This window comes from Nycticebus coucang, chromosome 1, assembly GCF_027406575.1.
Source record: "Nycticebus coucang isolate mNycCou1 chromosome 1, mNycCou1.pri, whole genome shotgun sequence".
In the NCBI taxonomy this organism is placed as follows: domain Eukaryota; kingdom Metazoa; phylum Chordata; class Mammalia; order Primates; family Lorisidae; genus Nycticebus; species Nycticebus coucang.
Genome location: NC_069780.1, coordinates 61076028 through 61087315, shown reverse-complemented (window position 1 = coordinate 61087315; position 11288 = coordinate 61076028). Strand labels below are relative to the sequence as shown.

General features: G+C 34.9%; 1 non-coding gene across 1 annotated transcript; it reads right to left on the bottom strand.

The window, feature by feature from the left end:
* Positions 1 to 1381: 1381 nt before the first annotated feature.
* LOC128592442 (U6 spliceosomal RNA) lies at positions 1382 to 1488 on the bottom strand. The gene has a single exon (XR_008381870.1). It is a non-coding gene; the product is annotated as a U6 spliceosomal RNA (small nuclear RNA).
* Positions 1489 to 11288: the final 9800 nt, after the last annotated feature.

The following is an 11288-nucleotide window of genomic DNA, read 5'->3' as shown; positions in this document are numbered from 1 at the left end:
CTCCAAGATTTTAGTGAACGTCTGGCAATAGATTATGTCATCTGCTGAGAATGCATATTTTAAACTGGAAAGTTCCAGGAGTGGTGAAAAGGCAACAGAAATGGAACATGTTAGAAACTAAAATGAAGTGATTAACCAAAGTGTGAGAAATTAAGGAAGTTGTTTTTTGTTGAATACGTAGAAATTATGTCTACAACCCACTAATTCAAGCAAATAAAGAACTTAGAGATGTATATGAGAATATGATATATTTTATTTTAAAATTCTAATATAGTTATAATTATGGTACTCATAATGTCTGTGTGTCAATTAAGGAGCAAAGTAATTCAAGGATTCACTGTCCAAAGAAGATTTCATAACAAAGGAAAATAAAGTGAACATTTGTTAACTACTTGTCCCAAAGAGACATTTTTCATGAAAAAGCATTGCTTGTGGAAGGAAAAAAACATTGTCAGACACTCTGACATAAGAAATAGTAACTGAGCAATGTCTTATCTAAGAATTGAGCAATAAATATTCCCACAAGTAGAAGTTTAGAAAGTATTTTTTTTTGGCCAGGGCTGGGTTTGAACCTACCACCTCCGGCATATGGGACTGGCGCCTTACTCCTTTGAGCCACAGTCACTGCCCTAGAAAGTTAGTTTTAAAGGTAAATATTTCTGGTATTATTTAAGCAATGACTTCTCAGTAGAGTGGCTTTAAGAGAATAGACGTTTTCATGGTAGAATTGTAGAGTTTTATTAACATAAATGTTGAGCAAAGCTGATGATCATTAAGAAAGCGTCTGTCTCAGCAGCAGGGTTTGTTTTGTTTATTTCTTATCTTTTAACTCATGAAATAGACTTCAGGCAATTCACAATATTCTAAAACTTTGTGGGAGGAAAATTACTAGATGTATTGGGAGGAGCTAATTTTTTTAGGTGTTATCAGATACCCAATAAGATGTGTAACTCAAAATAGTTAAGATCCCCTGTCTTATGGTAAAATTGTAGATATTGATAGACTTAGATTTCTTAAGAAGTGTCAAATCTTACTAATACTTGTACACTTTCTAATGAATGATGTATCCATGTATTCTTAATTAAGACACTCAGACTTTAAAGTAACACTCCCCAAAGTCCAAAGCTAAAGGAAACGGCGTGCAAAGTGACAATGCCAAGATGCACTTCAGGTAGATCCAACATGGGAACATTCCGTGCTTTAGTTGAGATGAAGTCAATCACCTTACTATTTGTCTGGTGCATAGCAATTTTTAAACACTTTTTTATCAATATCTACTTTTCTTCCCAGAAAACATAAGTCTTGTCTTATAAATTGAGCTATGCATTAACATTTTATAGAACTTCATATTTATGACTTACAGAGTTTAATAATTATTTCTTTTGATAAGTAATGCTTCATGAATTTGCATGTCATCCTTGTGCAGGGGCCATGCTAATCTTCTCTGTATCGTTCCAATTTTAGTATATGGGCTGCCAAAGCGAGCATATTAATAATTATTATTCTCTCTCTTTTTTTTTTTTTGCAGTTTTTTTTGTTTTTGGCCAGGGCTGAGTTTGAACCCACTACCTCTGGCATATGGGGCCATCGCCCTACTCCTTTGAGCCACAGGCGCTACCCTAATTATTATTCTCTTTTCCAATCTAGATAATTCAGCTATTATAGAATAATACAACCAAATATCCAATGTTATGGAAGTTTGTGATTATAGATTTTCTAAGACTTGATCTTTGAAAAGATTAGTGTAATCGATAGTGCATAGGGTTTGCATTATAGGTTAAATCTGAAGTCACGAAGTGCAGGAAAAAAGCTCTAAGCACAGAAAAAAAAATCTGTCATGAATACAACAGAGAGAGCTCAAGAAAGTGGAGGAAAATAAAGTTATAGAATACAACTGATTATGAATTATTTAGAATCTTTCAGACAATGATATGATCCCATAATTCTACTTGCAATGGGAAATCATTGGTGAGTTTTAATCAGAATATCGTGTGTGTAATTAATATTCCACAATATCCCCTGGCTGCTTTAAAAAGAGATTACAGATGGGAGGAGAGGAAACAAAAGGACTAGTTAGACTGATATTATAAGAGTTTGTGTAAATTATGTAGAAAATGTGGACAAGTAGGATGGCAGTGTAAATAGACAACAGACACATCTGAAATTTATTTAGAAAGAGAACAAGGATAGTTCACGATTTGGAGTTAGAAGACAGAATATTTGTTCTGAGCTATTTGGTATTTGGTGATGGTAGTTACTCACATATGGACAATTGATGGAGGATATCTTGTTGGGGGAATAATATCAAAGTATTGTATTAACCTGTTAAGCTTAAAAAATGTTTTAAGTGTCAAGATAAGCTGTCAGATATGCAGTTAAGTATGTGAGTTCAGTGGAGAGGAGAGTGTTATAAAATATCTTATACCATGTGGGATTGAGGGAGATGATGGAAGGTAATAAAGCTGGAGGTTGGCATTTCTTCATTTCAAAATTAAGAAAAGAATGAGGGACTGAAATAGCTGGAAATTACTTAAAAGAATATGTGCATGTATATTTAACTTATATATATATCTGCATATAAAATACAGAATAACGTTTGAGGAGGTGGTAAGATACCATTATAAGCCTAGGCATAACAATGAAAATTTTAAAATAGTATCTCCATCTTTATTCATCTTCCCAATATTTAAATTTTCCTATACAAGCATGGAGTTCAACTGAATTTATAGAAATTTAAATAGACATTTATATACTTACATATAGTAAGTAAACTAAGAAAATTTTATTTAACTTTAATGCTCTCTGACAATGGTTTGATACATTAATGTCCAACAGAAGGCACATAGATTATTATTTCACTGAATCTATCACTATTTTCATGTAAATTACCTGTGCTCATGTAGGCTACATAAACATGTAAAGCAATAATATTTCTCTTTCTACTTCTAAATTATCTAATCTTTTAGTTACTATCAATCAAATCTTTAAAATATAATTATTCATCAGCAAGATAATACCAATCCTGAAATATGTGTTAGGTAAATAAAAACAATTTCGGTGTACTCAGTAAATCATTAATTTAGACAGCAACACTCGTTTTCTGTGTTCTTCTTTAGATCTCCAATTAGTACACGTCTACAAAAAAATATAAAAAGTGCATTATCAAAGAAAAATGCAAACTGCAGTCAGAAATCTCCCTTCACCCCACCCTGGCAGCTTCTTGACCCAAGGTACTGAGCCACAAAATGAGAAAACTTCAAAGAGCCGCAAAAGGTTGTGCTACAAAAAAGGGTTTACAGATGTAAAGGCTAAAACAGCATGAACTGCAGAGGTGAAGCTCACATTAGCTGTAGACTAAGACACAAATAGAGCATTTAGTCCATCAAGGATAGAGAGTAGAATTGTAACAATGAAAAGGAATGCTACCTGCTGACTAAGAAAACTAGAGAGAAAAGCAAAATGAAATACCTCAGGAAAGGCTCTGCTGCTGCTAGCCAGCAAAGTAAATTGAGAATGCTTTTTTATATTACTTGTGATCCTAGTGCACAGGAAAGAAAAGGAGAAAAGAAAGAGTAGAATAATTGGCAAGACTGACAGCCATCTTGCCCAAGAAGACTATATAATGAGATCATAAAGTTAGGGGTGCGTAAGCTCTTTTTTCTTCCTTTTATAAAAATTTTAATTTCAAGCACTATATCTTTGGGATAACTGTAATAGTTGAGGACATCAAATCTAAGGTTGAGCTGATTAGCAAGCATAATGAACAAAGTCAATTTTCAAAAGAAGCTGGAAAATGTTCTTCGTTCTCAAAAATAAATCACCTGTCAAACTTCGATAGCACAGAAGATCAAATGCCACTTACATGTAGTGAAAAAAGCTGGGAATAAAAGATGAAAAGTAAGCAACCTCAATAAAGTGAGAACTCAGCTTAGATGGAAAAAAAAAAAAACACCTTGAATAGATTGGCAGAGTTAAAAAAGGGGTAAACAGGCTATTGAGACATATGATGTAAAGCAATACATTTTCAATAACCTTAAAGGCAAGCATCTTAATACATTGCATAAAGATGATAATAGGGACCTCCCTATGAATGTTAGGGCTCCATTTTTGTTACTGCTAACCAGTTATATTGTTTTTTTTTTTTTTGAATCAGTGTTGTATGTGTGGTCTTATTGTGACTCAGAATTTTACTCTAGAAAACACTGGCAACACTAGTGAGTGGACTACATTTGGGGAGAATGACAACTAAGAAAAAAATAAAGGTAATAAATTTGAACTTAATAATTTATAGCAACTTACATACCCAAATGTGAGCAAAATCATGGCTCAAATAGACATTAATAGTGTTTTTAAAGATAAATGGATAACATAATTACCAATCTTCATATTTGAATCCTAAAGAGATATTCAGACATGTAAAAGAATTAATATATGTAGCACACTGCATTTTCCTATAATATGACTGTCAGTGTTATCAGTAATGAGGAATACTTGACCTTATAGATCTATAGGTTTGCTTGTAAACAACATAACTGGACTGGTACTTTATTTGAGAAGTTTATTAAAGTAAATTTTATCTAAAGACAACCCACATAAATAATAATCAAGAAAGATATTGTTTTATCTACTGGTACTTTGAGAATAAAATATCGATGGACTAATGATGCTGTTTGGAGGTATTTGCAGAAAAAATTATGAAAGGAAAAAACAAAACTTATGTCCCTTTTTGGTGTTTTGAAGATTCCAAGCCCTCCATGTGATTTACTTATCTTTTAGTTATATGATGTTTTTTCTTTTTCGTTCACTCCAACTATGACTTAGATTAGTGTTGAAAAATGTCACTTGGCCACTGGCATGAATCTGTTGCTACCCTTCTTTTGTCATGAAGTCAGTTGTTTAGAAACATGCACAGAATAACATAATGGTGAGCAAGGCATTCAGTAAGGCCTTACAGGGTAACACTGGCAGAATTGTTGTTAGAGAATCAACATTCTTACTAGTCTACTACTCTCTCTATAGAAGAGAGGACAAATTGTGGCCTTTTCCAGGGTGGAATACATCCACTGGAAAGTTCAATATACTATCACCAGGTGGGTGACAGGTGTTCAATCTGTCACCAGGTGGGTGAGTGATTCTCTCTGGTGAACGGTGCCACAGAGGACCAGTCTTGATTTCTGATTTTTTCAAATTTGGCATTCAGCAGTGGCACCAAAGTAAACCAATGATGAGGGCAAATCTCACTGATCCCATGCCTATGGTCAAACTTTGTAACCTTGGCCACTTTGTACACGGGCTGATCACGTAGGGGCCAGGGAGGCTTTTTTTAAAAAGGTGAACTGCTGTGGAAAGAATGACCCTTATTATCCTCTGTTTATTGGTAGATTCCTCTGCAAGGCAAAGATGCAAGTGAACATACACAAGGGCCACAAATGCACCCATACCCCTTTGTCATCCATCCTTGTCAAATACTATGATTATTTTCTTCCCAGTTATCTTATCAACCAGCCAAACCAAAAGCATTGCACGTGACTGAGCATAATTCTTTAACTATGATTATTTCTCTTCCCAACAAAGAGGCACAAACAGACATTGTGCCAAAATTGGGTCCACAGAAGTATTCCCTTTACCATTGTGATTCCAAGGATACAGACTAAAGGGGCTAAAGAACAGCAAGTGTTCATTTCTGCCCAATGGCAGAATTTCATGCTGACCTAAGACATGTTTTGCTTCCTTCTCTTAACTGTTCTTATCAAGAGGGAGTAGCCTGAGGAAAGGCAAGAGCAGTCGTGCACCTGTAGCGCTGTGAGAGTCTGAGCCGTCTGCCCATACATCTCATGCAAACCCGACTGCTCTGAAATCTCACTGTATTTCATAATGTAGAGTTGTTCCTTACACTCAACTTCATTGGAAAAAGGAAATCAATTCATAAGAGACTGGTTTAATCAAATATTTGAAGTTTCAATTAAAACATAAATCTCTAACAAGGCCCAGGAATGAGCCCCAAGCTACTTTTCTAAAGATGATTTGTCAGCAAAGAAAGACATTGTTTGAAAATTTCCACGATGTGTGCTACGACTCTCCTTTGGGGTGTTCATTTGGACAGGTCTCCACTTCGTTCTCACCAGAGACCCCTGGAGCACCACTGGGTATGCTTGAAGCTCCAGGCACAAGGAAGCTTCTGCTGAAGCACAACTGATTGCTCAACTTTCTTTGGATTTTGGAACTCCTACAAATAATATACTTCACAAATTACTTGACAAAGGGTTTGAAGCCCACCTAAATAACACATACTTTTTGTGTCTAAAATCCAAAGAGGCTTATTTAGCATTGATTGTATGATTGTATTTTTCCTAACTGGTAGGTGGTGTAAGATACCATAATTTTTTTCTAAATTTAGAACTTTAGCCCTTTTCCTCTTAAAGTGTGGTTGCCCAAAAGCAGCCTCGGAATTTTCTGGTAGTTTGTAAATCATGCAGAAGCTCAAGCCCCTTCCCCTGACCCACTGAATCACAGTGTACCTTGTAGAAAAATTTCCAAAATATTTGTGTGCATGCACTTCTAGGTTTGAGAAGCAATGCCCTTGACTACTACATGGAATTTCCCTATTATGGAAAAGTTTTAAATTGTGAGGTTTTTTTTCTTTCATTCTCAGACACATACATGTTTCCCTAAGTATCCTGGTCATACACTATGTCCTGCCATCATAATGGCATGATGTCATTAACATAGTGGGCTAGAGTAATGTTAGATTAATCATGAATCTGTGCATCATATTTTGACAAAAAGTAGAATAGTTTACATAACTCTGAATTAACATCAAGAAGGTCTATTGCTCTCCCTCTCAACAAATATGAGCTATTTCTGGAAATCATTGCCAATTTATATAAAGAGAAATGCAATTGCCAAATTAATAGCTGCATAGTGATTTGCTCCAAGAAGATATAAAAACTAAAGTAACAGGTCTAACTAGAGTTAGGATGTGACTAAGTTTAAGATTATCCACAGCTGTTTTCCAGCTAACCAGAAATGTAACAGATATCACTGTTCTCACATACTGGAAAAAATGTTGCTTTAGCTTTACTCCTTTGGAAGAAAGGTTTAGGCCCCGTGACTTTTAATTGGCCTTCCTAACAAAAATATGAAAAACAAAATCTCTCAGAGTGGTGGAAATTATACTTATTTTTATATATTACCTGACCTAGGAAGTAGGGGGAAAAGCAGAGTGTTGATGTGTGAATCTAACGGTCTCACTATTATAAGAACTATAACTAAAACTCTACAAATCATTAGGGGCTTATAGGGCTGTATACCGACTGATGGAACACCCAGGATGAACCCAGAGACAGTGGCTAATAATCTCCCCAAAGCATGAGTCTTTCCATGTCCCCAGTGCACAGTTACCTGGTAACCATCTACCACATCACTTCAAGGAAGGCTTAAAGAACAATTTAGATGAAGGAGTGTCCAATCTTTTTTTTTTCTTCCCTGCACATTAGATGAAAAAGAGCTGTTCTGCGCCAGGCGTTAAATACACTAGTACCAAGGAAAGCTGATTAACAACAACAAAAAAAAGTCCATGCATACTTTTCCTGAGATCCAACACCACACCTAGGCAAAATAAAACATCTACTAAACCAGTATGCGGAGGCCACAGATCAGACACCCCTGTTCTATTATTTGTTATCACAAGAATAAGAATCCGAGTTCAGTGAATTTTTCTCCAGATTTCACCTGCAGTGTCTGTGATCTATGTGAATCCTTCTCTTCTCGAGCTTTCTAAAATGTCCTAAAGATATTTGACTTTCCAGAAAGTGATATTTCTCATCATCTGTAGACTGAGAACACGTTATCCCAGGTAGCAGCCATTCTTCTTGGTAAGATCTTATAGCTTTGATTTCATAAAGTCAATCTTAGTTGTTTTTAGAAATGGTTTTATCATTTCTGTGAAATAATCATTATTTTCAAATATGACTTTTCAGTCAGGATCTTAATTGCCTTATCTTTTCAATTTATCTTAGTAAAAAGGAGGAGATACTACTGAAAAACTATTGACATTGTATAACTATTGAAATAAGAGGATAAAGAATTTCAAAAATGTTGTGAATAATGGTTGGCAAAGTTTGAGAATTGGGTATGATTTTAAAATGTTTTGTATCAGGATTTAAAAGTAGTCTACTCAATAGGTATCTTACTGTTAGAGATAGGTTAAGAAGACCAGAAAAATCTTTCTTATGTATTCACAAAATAGAACATTAAAACAAAGTCTAGGTGAAGGGCTCAACTGCCACTTGGACTTTACCTAACAAATGCAAACAATGTAACCTAATAGTATGTACCAATGTATTAATCTGAAAATTTTAAAAATTTATAAAAGAAAAAATGTCAACGACATTACAAATTGTATTTTTCCATTTCCTTCATCAATTCGTTAGATTCTGTGTAATTAATTCTTGTTCTCCTGGATCTTCTATTAACATTACCTCTAAAAAGATTTCTGGATGCCCTGACAGCCCAGTGGTGTGATCTGGATGAAGTCTAAGCAAGGACGTCAGAAGTGTCTATACCTAAAAATCTATTCTTGATGTGTCAATGGTTTAAGGCTTCTGCTGGAGTCTTACTCCCAGGGCTCTCAGATGGTCTTCTTTTGATTAAGAAAGAAACTCTGGCCTGTAGCTGATTGCAGGGCCTTTAGGCAAGTGTCAGAGTAAAACAAAATCTGTATATAAATGACAGATACTTAATGCAGTCATGGTTAATTTATTACTGATAATTTTAAAGTGTGAAAGGTCTAATGAGAGTTCATAACAAGAATTATGCAACTGACAAGGAATTGGGTATTTCAGTAGCATACAAATAAGATAAAATAGCCATTTCTCAAAAAATTAGACCAGATTTAATTAAGAACAATCAATGATTAAGCTTATTTTCAAATAAGTCAGTGAATGTTACACTTGACATATAAAATAGATGAACATAATTATTAGAGGAAAAAATTTTGGTATGTAACAAAATAATCCTCAGACACCACATGTACAATATACTAAAACACACCAAGGAAATACTAAGAATATGCAACAAAAATACAAAGAATATATAAAAAATATCAAATAAAGTAGCTCAGTAAGTCTGAAGCAGAACCTGAACATCTGTACTTTTATAAAACATTATGGATAATTTAGATATGTCTCCCAATTAAAATAAGAACTGTCTTACAAGATGAAAAATTTAAATTAAAGAAAGAAGATTGAGGTTATTTTTAATAACTAATATTATGTCTAGTAACAACCCATATTATTCAATATCCTGACAACAGCCACCAGGACTTAGCTAAACAGAAAGATTGTGAACACCAGTAAATTTCTAGGAAATTTCAAATTTTATGAAGAACGATGAAGAGTGTGAGCTGTTACTCCACATTCATGGTCATAATCAAGGAAAGTAGATCTTTATTTATGTACCTGGATCAAAGGCCAGAGATATATGACAGCACAGTCCTTATTCCTGAAGGTGATGGGATAGGAGAGTAGTTATACACATACCATGAGGAACAAAGAAGAACAAAAGATTTTCTACTACTTTATATGAGATAGATAGCTAAAACCCTTTACATCCAAATGATTAAATAATAATAATATCTTCCAATAGTTTGAGACCAGAAGGAAAGGATTTTCACCCTAATCTTTTTAGATTAAACACAATTTTCTAAGACTCAGATGAACCCTGCAAGATAGAACCGTCTTCCAATTCTGGGCTTTATCCCTTTTGATGGAAAAATGTTGCTTTAGCTTTATACACACCTAGGGAAAGAGTTCTCCAGTCTTTCTGGCACTTGGAGTATAACCTAGGGATCTAGCCCAGGCCATCACCAGTGGGTTTACTAAAGGAAATAATGGAAATTAGTTATCCTTTCAGATTAAAACAATTAACTAGATAAATGTCTATAGACCTAATCTCTCATGATACATGTAAAGTAAAATACTTCTGGGAGAAGTGAAAGCAAACATTCTGGTTTGCATTGTATACATATTCATGTTTCAGGAGGCTGGGGCATTTGCAGAAGCACTGAAAAATATAGGGAAGTTTTATTTTCCTACCTTCTCATAAAATAGATAATTTATGAAATATTTATATTATGATATTTTACTTGTACAAATTTAACCTAGGGATAACCGATTACCTCTTCTAATTTGGCAATGATGTTCATGCTACTCAACATAATATTTTGTTTTTTAACTATAGCATATATAAATTATTAGAAGTTCATTTTCCTCTTTATCTGCAAATTTTAGAATTCGAATATTTAGGTAAAAGTTTGTGTTCCTCTATAAGTCAATTAGAACAATATTTGTTCACCTTAAGAGGCTATATAAGCTAATTTCTTTTTCATGTTTCTTTTCCTTTTTAGAGATAGGGTCTCTGTTATCCAGGCTGGAGGGTAGTGGAGCAATCATAGCTCACAGTATCCTTGAACTCCTGGGTGCAAGTTATCTTCCTGCCTCAGCCTCCTTAATAGCTGGGGCTACAAGCACATGTCATCACCTTTGGCTAATTTTTTAATTCTTTTTTCATAGACAGGTTTGTGCTATGTTGCCGAGGCTAATCTCACACTTCTGGCGTCAAGGGATCCTCCTGCCTCAACCTCTTGAGTCACTGGGATTGTAAACATAAGACACAGTGCCTAGTAATGTCTTAACATCCTCCAATGATAGGAAAATATTTCATATTCACACATCAGAGGTAAAAACCTTTATGGATTATAGATACACATCCTGGCAGAAAGACAACCTGCAGCTTCAATTTTATAATTATATCCTCGAGTCCATAGTAAACCCAACACACAAAAGCTTACTGAGTAAGATAAGAAAAGAGGGGTCTTCCTTACCAATAGTCAATTTTTTTTTTTTTTTTGAGACAGAGTTTCACTTTGTCACCCAGGTAGAGTGCTGTGATGTCATAGCTCGCAGCAAACTCCAACTCTCAGACTCAAGCAATCTTCATGGCTCAGCCTCCCAAGTAACTGGAACTATGGCCACCTGCCACAATGCCCAGTTATTCTTTTAATGGAGATAGGGTCTTGTCCTTGCTCAGGCTGGTCTCAAACCTGTGAGCTCAGGCAAGACACCTGCCTTGGCCTCCCAGAGTGCTAGGATTACAGGCATGAGCCACCATGCCCGGCCCAGCGGTCAAAAATTTTTAATAGATTTGAACTCAAAGAAGACAAATAGAGAAACATACATGTGTAACAGTTACTAAGCCAGATTCTTTGACATTTCTCATTAAACAGATAA